This window comes from Bidens hawaiensis, unplaced genomic scaffold (genome assembly GCF_021521415.1).
Source record: "Bidens hawaiensis isolate Kalapana, Puna unplaced genomic scaffold, B.hawaiensis_p1.1 tig00021613_1, whole genome shotgun sequence".
Classification (NCBI taxonomy): Eukaryota; Viridiplantae; Streptophyta; class Magnoliopsida; order Asterales; family Asteraceae; genus Bidens; species Bidens hawaiensis.
The window spans coordinates 331,617-343,204 of record NW_027493361.1 but is presented as its reverse complement, the minus strand read 5'-3'; positions in this window follow the sequence as shown (position 1 = coordinate 343,204).

Genomic DNA, 11,588 nt, shown 5'->3' with positions numbered 1-11,588 from the left:
AAATTTAAAACAAGAAAATACAAGATTTTAACCAACTCACTTAGGCCACCAGTTGTGGGCAAACTTTCCAGGCGAAAAGAGGGCGAGACGGGCGAGAACACCCCCCCTCCTCCCGCCCGGCGAAATGGGGGGGGGGGCGCCAAACCTTTGTCGCCGGTGTTGTGTTGTTTTGTTATTATTATATTGTGTTTGTGAGAGAGGATATATATATATATATATATATACTAGTTTTTATCCCCCGTATTACGGGGGTTATATTATATTATTTGTTTTTATTTTTTAAATTTTTATTTTTTTTATTGTATGAAAGTTAAATAATATACTTACGGTTTGATGATAATTTGTTTCACAAATAAATGAGATGTTATAACCCGGTTTAAAAGCTACATGGGTATGATGAGACCCAAAACCCGTTTATTTTTTTTACTATAAATCGGTTTTTAATTATAAATTATATATATCTTTTTTTAATAAATCATATATTAATTTTTAGTATATCCTATTTTATAGGATTTTCACATCAATAATTTAGTGAGATTAGTTTTTAATTTAATGAGATGTTATAACCCGTTTAATGAATATATGGGTTTAATAAGACTCATACCCGTGAATTCGGGTCAAATGCATGAGAAGCCTCCATTTAAAAATCAAGCAAATCTGGTGACTCCAAAAAAAGGGGGAGCGACCACATCGCGACACCTAGGATTTTTTGGCTTTTCGTTTATATTATATATATATACATATATATATATATATAGGTTTAAGTTCAAGAAAGAAATCAAATTATTGCAAGATTTGAGAGAAATGAATATGAGTCACTAGTTTTATTTTAAGATTTAAATATTTAAAAATAAATAAAAAAGATGTAAATGCAACAATATATGCACACACTCTCTTCAATTAATACAACTAATATAAGCATAATGAATCTCTCTCTAATTAATATATTTAACTAATTTAACTATAATAATTAAAAAGATAAAAACACTACTTTAGTTTTATTTTTTATTTACACATTCTTCATTTTATTTAACACAAATACAATTTATTCATATAATACTATTCTTTATATTAAAAAAATAATTTTCACTCAATTTATTAGCATGTTTTTTAACACTAAATATCAAAACATAATATATATTTTTTTTCAATTGGTATGCCTATAAAAATATTGTCATAAATAATAATAAAAAATATCATACAAATGTGTCCATTAAATGTTAACAATAAATATACAACATACACAAAGTTATATAACATACACTTGTTTTGAGCGATAAAAACGTACATCATACAAAAAGCATACAACTTACATATGGAATTCGACATCAACAATTATATAAACTACACAAAAATACACATATCCTACACATGCGTAGGTTATATGTTTTTCGTAAGTAGGTTATATGTTTTTTTATATTTAGAACAAGTGTAAGTTATATGTTTTTGTGTAGTTTGTATATTTTTCATTGACATTTAATTCAAACATATGTAAGATAGTTTTTTTTTGTATTATTAATCACAATGTAACTACGTGTTGATGGATATTGATATGTTGAGTTTGAAGAAATTGGTTTTGAATAAAAAGAAATTAATGTATGAATAAATTGTATTTGTGTAAGATAAAATTTTCGTGTGTAGGTTATATGTTTTTCGTGTGTAGATTAAATGTTTTCGTGTGCGTGTGTATTTTATTGATGATGAATTTTGTATGTAGGTTAAATGTTTTTCGTGTGTAGGTTATATGTTGTCTTATTTTTAGAACAAGAGTAGATTATACGTTTTTGTGTAGGTTGTATGTTTTTTGTTGATATTTAATGCAAATACATGTAAAATAGTTTTTTGGTATTATTCATCGTAATGTAAGTATGTGTTGATGGATATTAATATATTGAGTTGGAAGAAATTAGTTTTGGATAGAAAGGAATTTTTATATATGAATAAATTATACTTGTGTAGGATAAAAATTTAAGAAGCAAAAAGTAAGTTATAAAAATAAATGAGTTCTTAATATTTTCTAATTATAATAATTTAATTAATTATATTAATTAAATAGATAAGAATTATGGTTTATTAGTTATATTAATTAAAGAAAGAAAATAATTAATATTTTCTTTATTTAGCTTTAAGCATTTAAAACTTAAAACAAAACTAGTGGTTCATATTCATTTATCACATTTCTTGTAATAATATCATTTATCTCTTGAACTATCCCCTATATATATATAGGTCTACAACACCATTAAACCCAAAAAATAAAAACTACTCTTTGCTGACTGGTCGTCACATGACCCAAAACATATCATTTTGTAGCCTCTCCACTATACATGACCTTAGCAAGTTTACAACTTGATGATTAGCCCACCACTCAATGACACCCCAACACGTAATCATATCTCTCATCTAATAATCAGGTATTAATCCTACCTTTTACATAAGGCATCTGTCTCTTGTTATCAGTGTTGATCCTGGATGTGCACTTTATTACTAACAAACAAGAACTTAACAAAACCTTTTAAAATATCTTAATAAAAAGAAAATATATCCATCACTTAGCCTTAAATAATACAAACAAAAGCAACATGAAGATTGAAACTGAAATATACATATATACACAATATAATGCTAACTACCCCTCTCCACATACCACCCCACCATATTTAGGCTAGAAATCGTTTAGTCCTACCAGGCTACCACTTACAAAAGCGAAGAAACAGGACTAGAAAAAGAAGGTAACAACCCACTACTACAATTAGGTAGTGGACATGAAAATATGATACATCTTTTACTGCCCCTGCTTGCTTTAGACAATTGTGACCAATAAAGTGTAACATCTTTTCTCTAGTCTAAACTTTATATAAATATCATAGTGGTGATTTCAATAATTTTTATATGTGTTATTTATTAGATATTCAACAACTGAGGGGTCGTAGTGTAATTTTTTTTCCATCCGAATTGGAACCGTAGCTTTGGAATGTAGTAAAGAAAGCAATAGATCTCAAATCAAATAAAATCTAAAAGGTATATAATGCATTACAATTTTGTCATTATTTACATCAAAATAGAAGGCAAATTTTATATGGCAAAACCAAGTTTTTTATAAACTACATTGATTGATATTGAAATCATGACATTTTGGATAACCTGTTGGACTCGGTTAAGTAAATATTTGTTAATCTAAATAAATAACCTAAGATAAATTACATAAAAAAAAAAGATTTAGCTATTACATTACATTAATAATGTGAGATAGTTGAATTAAACATATTAACAATGAAAAATAAACATTCGAACATAGTTCTGTTCATAATTGTTAATTACAAAATATAACTAACTAGTTAAACTTTGTTCTGTTCATAATTGCTAATTACAAAATATAACTAACTAATAAAACAAAACTAAAACTGAAACCTAAAACCAAGAAATGAAAAGAAAACTATGGTGATCGTATGTATAGTTACAAAGTTTGGTCTTGGAGAATACTTTCGTTGAGAAATTACATTAGTCAATTGAGTTATGTTGAGCCAAGCTTATTTTCTCTAATAGCCCAGTGAGCCCACAATCCCACACCAAACCTCATTATTCAACTCAATAATAGTAATATATTAAATATAAATATTTAAATTTTGACTTTTCTTCTTCATTGTTCTCTCACTTACAGTCCCGGAACTCATCCCGGCCAGAAAAACTTAGAGCTTCCTTTTTCTTATTTAACTTTACTGCTTACAGAATACAGTCTAGATGTTCAAATACACAAAATGAGCTCTTAATACTTTAGGCTGAGTACTCCAGTATATTAAAAGTTTGGCCAGCCGGAGGGTCAGCTGGCCCCTCTGACCCTCCTGTAGATCAGCCCCTGGCCACTCGACTATTAGACACGTAAATACCATATAAAGGCAACAAACAAACCATGTAAGACATAAAAAAACTACTTGTGTCACATGATAGTACAACTTGGGTAACAGTTGTATATCTGTAGTCTAAATCCAATCATAATTAACAAAATAAAAAATTTAAACAAAAATTTTATTGTTAAAATATCCATATATCATCATGGCTTAATTTTCCAACAATAGATTTAAAAATGATTAAAATCGAGAAGAGGGCGTTGAGGTGAATGTTTGGGGTATCCATGTATCACCATTACTTTTCTCACTTATTCTTTCAACTAAAACAACATAAAAAAGATCGAGTTTAGCTACGTATCACCGTGAATTCGGTTATGATTTAAGGGTGTGGTCGTTACATGGCCACGTTTGATACAATGAGGTAAGTAGATTCGTGGACGTTTGTTGTGATATGCTTTGGCTTAATAAGTTTCACACCCTCTCTGAACCCTCCAAGAAAGAAACAGAGTCTCACGGTTGATTGATATTTATACGCATTGCATTTCCTTAGGCTCGCAAGCCTTAGTGTCAAGGATTCAGAGAACAAGTGTGTCTCCCTTATAGTTACTACATATCCGTCACACGAATCATCCTCAAGGAAAGGGGAGTAGAAATGTTGGGAATATTTAAGGAATTTCTCAATTTAATATAACATCTAGGGTTTTGAAAATGATTTTGAGAGTGAGGCATAGCCTCGGATTTGTGTGCTTTTGTGTACAAGAATAATATCAAATCTTTAAATAATATTTAAGCTACTTCAATTAATAATATAATTCAGGGTGCAAACACGCAAAGACATATCACGTATAGGGACCTTAAGCATGCTACTAGGTCATAAATCTAACCACAAATCTTATAGCCTTCGGTTCTGATACCAATCTATCACACCCCGACCAAATGCGGCGGAACATGCCGGGGCGTAACATATTGATTGGATAGTAGCTCAAAAGACACAAGCGACAATAATTAATTAATTTAGTTGGTATTAACAAGTACACAAGTTCAATAAACCAAATTAATACATCATACATTTGTATTTTGAATAAATATCCAAAGGTAAAACTAATATCTTCGATCTTGAACAATATCAATTATTTGTACATGTAGCATGCATAAAAATAGAGTTTGTCAACACGAATATTGGTGAGGACACATATGTTTTAGTTTTTTATATATATATAGGTAAATCACAATTCATATGTAAATGGCGAGCATTACAAATCATATGAAAATGCAAACAACTAAGTAGATGTGGATCCGTTCATATTGATACAAAATCAATGTACTTGGGTAAATATATGATCATACTATATGAGAATAGATGAGAATGAGATATCAACCACCAAACATAAAATAACATTTAAGCACATAGAGCATAATCATAGAGCATGCAATAATCACACATAAACATATATTGAATTGTGTTTTGAATAGAAGTGGTAATAAAACATGAGTAAAAGTGAATAAGGTATAAATGCCTCCCCCAAAAATATAAAAGATGAAAAAGGAGGATATGTAAACTCACCTTAATGAGTGAAAATAAATGATTATACGGCGGTAAGAAGTTAAGATAGAGTCCTCGGGATACGTCGGCGAAAGTTCCTAATTGTTAACGATAATATAAATTAATTATAACGAAATAATTATAAGGCTTACGATGGATACGATTTAAGTAGAATTTTAATTTAAAATATTATTCGTTAAATGATCAATATTATGAGCAGTTTAACTATCATTAAATTTGAAAATAATATAACTAACTAGAGTGTCACACCCCGACCAAAGGTGGCGAAACATGCCGTGGCGTAACGTATTGATTGGACAGTAGCTCAAAAGACACTAATTAAAGCGACAATAATTATTTAATTTCACACATAAAATAAGTACACAAATCCAATAATAAAAAGAAAATACATCATGTTTTTTTTATCTTGAAAAATATCCTAAGGTAAAACTAATTTCTTCGATCTTGAATAATGTCAATTGTAACACCATTGAAAAACACAACATTGTTGCACTCTTAGGAAAATCACACATCGGCCGTGGACAAGAGAGATCATTGATTCATAAGTAAATATCCTGCCTCTTCAATCACCAATGCGTTTTGGGCTTAGTTGGCTGTGGAGCACATGAAAACTCCACGGTTAAGCGTGCTTAGGTGGAAGTAGTACTATGACCTCCTGGGAAGTCTCCATATGGGCAACCAAAAACAAATCCGTGAGCTCTTCGTGGGTAGAGCGGATAATATTGGTGGTGCGAGGGGCCGGATGTTAGAGGATCTGTCACACCCCAACCTACGACGGAAATGCCGGGGTGCAAACTGATTGTCACAGCTCTCAAGGTTACTTTCATGCACAATATAAGTTTCAATATCTGTTTAATAATTTCAAATAATTCAAGTACAAAATACAACTAATTAAACAAACAACAATTACAAATTAAATTATTGATCGTATCATTTCTAACTTATATTCTTCACCAACTCTTCACTAACCAGCATTAAATTTCTACGATAACCTGCATAGGTGTTTAAAATAGAATTTTGTCAACAACACATGTTGAGTGAGCAACACACCAGTTTAGTTGTACATATAGTATATATAACAAAACACGTAGCTGCAACAAGTCATATGAGAATAACAAATTAACTAAATGAGCAAGTATAACTGAGATGTCGAGAAGCACAAAGGCTAACGACTGGCGTATGATCATACTAGACTGAGATTATGTTGGACCTCTCCGAATGTAAAAGCATACAAAGCAAATAAGCACATAAGCAAGTAAGGTATAAGTTGTTAACACATAAGACAAAGTTGCAGTTTTGTGTATAAGTATATGTGAGAAATATATTTACGCATATGTCCCCAAAACGGGAGAAAAACAAGTAAAATAGGGGAATGTGGTACTCACCTCGATAAACAAACAAAGATGATTCGAGATATTAAGAATGCGGGAAATTATACGAGAACGTTAAGCCTAATGAGGAACAAAGAAAAAACGAATACGCTAAGTAAAGTACAATATTGATTACGACAGCTCGATAACCGTTAATAATATTATAATAATATAATATTATACACAAAGATTTATAAAATAATTAGTTAAATTAATAAAATATATCTTGGAAAATATTACTTTTAAGTTTTATAAATATAAATATAAATATAAATAGTTTACTTGGTTTTAATATATATCCAAATATTCGTTTTTAAGTTATTATATTTATATACACACACATATATGCTTATATGTATATACACGAACAAAAACGTGAGTTAAACGAGTATTAAAAAGTCGTTTTTTTATTAAAAAAAATGGTTGTAAGTAATTATTATTATTATTATTATTATTATTATTAATATTATATAGTTATTTAGTATTTAAAAAAAAGTATCCTAAATTAACTAAAATCAGGGGTGCAAGGGATCGAACCCGCCACCTGCCCCTGTGACAAATGTGGTTATCCAGCTGGGCTACCAGCGACTTACGTTAAAATCCAGTTTCATCTAGTTATATACACAAACAGAAAACAACCAGTTTGAAGAACAAACCCTAACATATCAATTGAGCCAAATCTGTCAATGAAAATCAAATTAGCCTTAGGGCTTTTGTTTAGTACTGTATCGCGATCACAATGCTATAAACAATTACCTAAAACGACGAACTGGAGAGGGTTAATTGATTGTAGAACAGGGTCGGCAATGAAGAGGTCAAGAACAACAATTAAATGAATCCGGCAATACGATTAATGTTAGGGGAAAGATTAGCTATGTGACGAGGATGCTAACTGCGGGTTTAATCGAATTTATATGAACGTTTATATGTATAACGAGTTTGAGTTAGGGTCGGCGTAATAGGTTGGGAACTAGTAGTTTAAAGATCAAGTTAATCAAATTAATTGTGGGGTAAAGGTTGGCGACGGCTGAGGGGTGCTTGTGGATGCATCAATTGTATATAACATGCTTGTTTATATAGAAATCCTAAATTAGGGTTTCGACTTGGGATATTAGGAAATACGAATCATAAATTGATTGAAATAACTTAATTAAGTTATTAGTTAGGCCGAAGATTGGATGTTTAACATACTAAAAGATTCAATTACCAAGATTGTTGCGTAAATTGTGGTCCAAGGCTTAAAAAATTTGGAAATCGGGTATATAAACGAATATGGATTCGGGTTTGGGTCCTAGGTACTGGATTAACTAGATTTGCAAATGGGTTATAACATGGATTTTTTTCCTTTTAGCCCCTGGTGTTTAAGGGTGGGTACATAAGGGGTTAATAGATTAGTTGAGGTTGATTTTGCCAAGATAAGAAAGCTATATTTTATAATATATAGTTAATAATAATATAATAATAGTTAATTTTCTCGATAATTGCGTAAAATCTCCTGAACATCAAAATGGGTCGGGGTTTTATCAAAGATATAGTTTTCAAAGATGGAAAAAGGGGCATGTATACTCACATTGAATTTGGTAGGTTGAAAGATTAAGATCTTGGTTAAGCGTGTGAATGTCCTAATGTGTAAGCCCTAAATAAAAGTAATAAAGCTAGTTTTAGTTTGTGTTTGACGAATAATTAACTAAGGATTATAATATGGTAAGATGATATGATAACTTGTACTTGAAAAAGGGAAAAGAAGGATGAAAACAAACTTTGGAAAGCTTGTTGTTACAGTTAAGATAAATTATTAGAAAATATGATATAATCCCCAAAATATATAAACAAACTCCAGGAAACAGAATTTGGACAGCTTGCTGTCACAGTATAGGAACAACTTTCATTTAGAAAGTTTGGTCAGATTCGAATCCGAGATTGGCTAAAACATCCATTCTTCTAAAAGGGTAGAGATCTGTGTACTAATTTTAATTTGACAACTATGAAGTCATAAAAATGAATTAAAATTCAAATAAAACGTTATTAGAACCAATACTCAATGTGTTTAGTCATAGGCTCAACCTTTGTTGGCCAAGAAGTATGTCAATTCTGAATCATTATAATTATTAATGTCCTTTACATTTTGAAATGGTTTTCGATGGAAATAAATTATAAGCCATTGATGGGGGTGATTAATATATCATATAAATAATATGTATTATCAAACCCTTATGGTTATTGTATAAAAGAAAATCTAAATAAAACATAAAGTTACAAGGAATGTAAGAACTTTGTTAAGGTATGACCATTGAAGATCATCTTCCAAACTTTAGTTCTTTGTCTCCTCTACAACACACACCATGGTGTATAGATTATGTGGGATCCTTGACATGAATATATGATGTCTAATTTTCAACCATGTAAATAAAGAAGATGACAAGAATAAAAGAAATCTTAAAGATAGTACAACTAGATTTACACAACAACTTAATTACCTTAATTTTTTGACAAAATAGTAACAATAAAAAAATGAAGAAGATGGAGATAAGAGAGGTAGAGAAGAGAAGATAAATTCTTCTTTGAATTTCAAAGAAGAATAATAATGTACATAAGAAAAAGAAGGGACGATAGTCTCATATAAATAACAAGATTTGGAAGGGCTAACTTAGGAAAGTTTCTTTTTGTAAAAAGTTGTAAAACTTGGAGAAAGGGAAAAGGTGTAGGGTGAACAGTTTAAGGGTCTTTTGTGCTGTATTATATTGTATTTTTAGTATATGGGAAGAAACATGTGCTACAATAATTAATTAGATATAGTACTTAGGCTAGTTAAATGTTTAAAGGTCCATGTAACAATTTATTGTGTTATAAAATGAAGGAAACACACTTATGAGTTATAACTTATTATGTACAGGAAAAATACATAGACATACATTATTAGGGACCGCAAATATCGAGTTAGGTTATACGAGTTTCCAAACGCTTTAGATACGTAACACAATATAAGTAACGATGTGAGGTAACAATTTTCGAATCATCATAACTTGCGATATGTTAGTATAGTAAATGTGTTATAACGTTAATATCAATGACCAATAACATGATTAAAACATAGACATCCAACATTTCATTGATTATAAATGTTAGTACCGAATCCGGATCTACACAATATGGTATCAAGTAACATGATGTCTGTACGGAATCCAAATACCATGGTGATTCAAGAACAATATAAATGAATAATAAGAACAAGATGAACTTCAATACACACGTTTATTATCACCAAACGTCGGGTACATAGGTTCTTTACAGATCTACTTTGCTCTCTAGAGTTTATAGTGGCTATCAAAGTGCTCCATAACAGCTTACCCTAACTAATGACTAAACATTAACTATATATAGGGTTACCATACAAGAGGCCCAAAGGCCAAGCCCAACTAAGCCTAACCAAAATCCATAGGGATTTCGGTATTACACCATCACAACTATAATGCAATTCTTCAACTCGTTTTCGTTTATTTCACTTTAATCTTGATCACGTCGTGGCCTTTTTGATATGCGTCAGTGTAACCAATTTATGACCCAACAATCTCTCCCTTAGACTGATGCTTTCAAAACCTTCAGAATCTTTACTTGAACATGATCAGCAACTTGAGCATCTGCATCCAATACTCTACCATCACCCCCTTATTGACAGTATCATCCAATTTGAATCTTAGATACTTCGTATGCTTCCATTGTAAGAAATCAATCTTGAAAGAACAATCAACTTTGATAGAAAGATCAACCAAAATATTTTGAAAACAATTATATAAAACAAAATAAGACAGGCATATTTTTGTAATTTTTCTTATTTTTCTTATTTTCATGAAAAGACTTGAAATGAGATCATACCAGCTAAACCAACTATAACACTCATAACCGATATCATATTTCATGGGCTGAGAACCAAAGCCTGATCCAAGTTTAAAATGATTTCTTAACGCATTTGTTTCGACAAGAGTAATCATGATGTAAAACGAATAAATAAAATATAATAAGCATAAAAAAATAATAGAATAAAGACAAAAATAAATCAAAACAAAATAACATATTCGGGATCAAATTTTAGTTTCGATAAGCGAGCAAACTTTTACGAAAAGATCCGAACATGGAATCATATTGATTAAGATGCTTTCACAATGATTCATTTTCAGCATTATTATGACATAGAGAGACATGTTGATAGCATGTACCGAGACACTTAGCATGATTTTCATTGCATCAGTGATACGAGATAGGTTCAATTAGGCAAAAAGCTAAGATGGACATCACTTATGGACCAGTGATGCCTCCTGTAACATCCCGAAATTTCCAAAATAATATTAATTATATTATTTAATAATAGAGGGAAAGTTTACTCAGGTTATCGGGAAATAATTAAATAGAGTAGGAGTTGGTATGGGTCGGGCTACTGTTGGTTAATGGATATAGGTTATAGACCTGGGTCATGAAGGAAAGAAGGATGAGACCATGGGCTTAAGCCCATGATCCATAATTATATAAACCTTAAATCACCATTTATCCTTCATTTCTCATATTCCATACACCACCAAAACACACACTAGCTCTCTCTCATCCTACTCTCTCTCTCTCTCTCTAAGCCGAAACCTAGAAGAAGAAGAAGGAGAATCAGTTTACGACCCAAGGTAATGATAGTATTATGTTGTATGAACTCAACCCCGTTAGATTTAGTCACGAAACGATGAGCCGACACCGTTAAACCGTTGAAGTCACGAGATCCGGGTGGAATCGGGTATAAACCGAACCTAAGATGAGCTTAGGGAT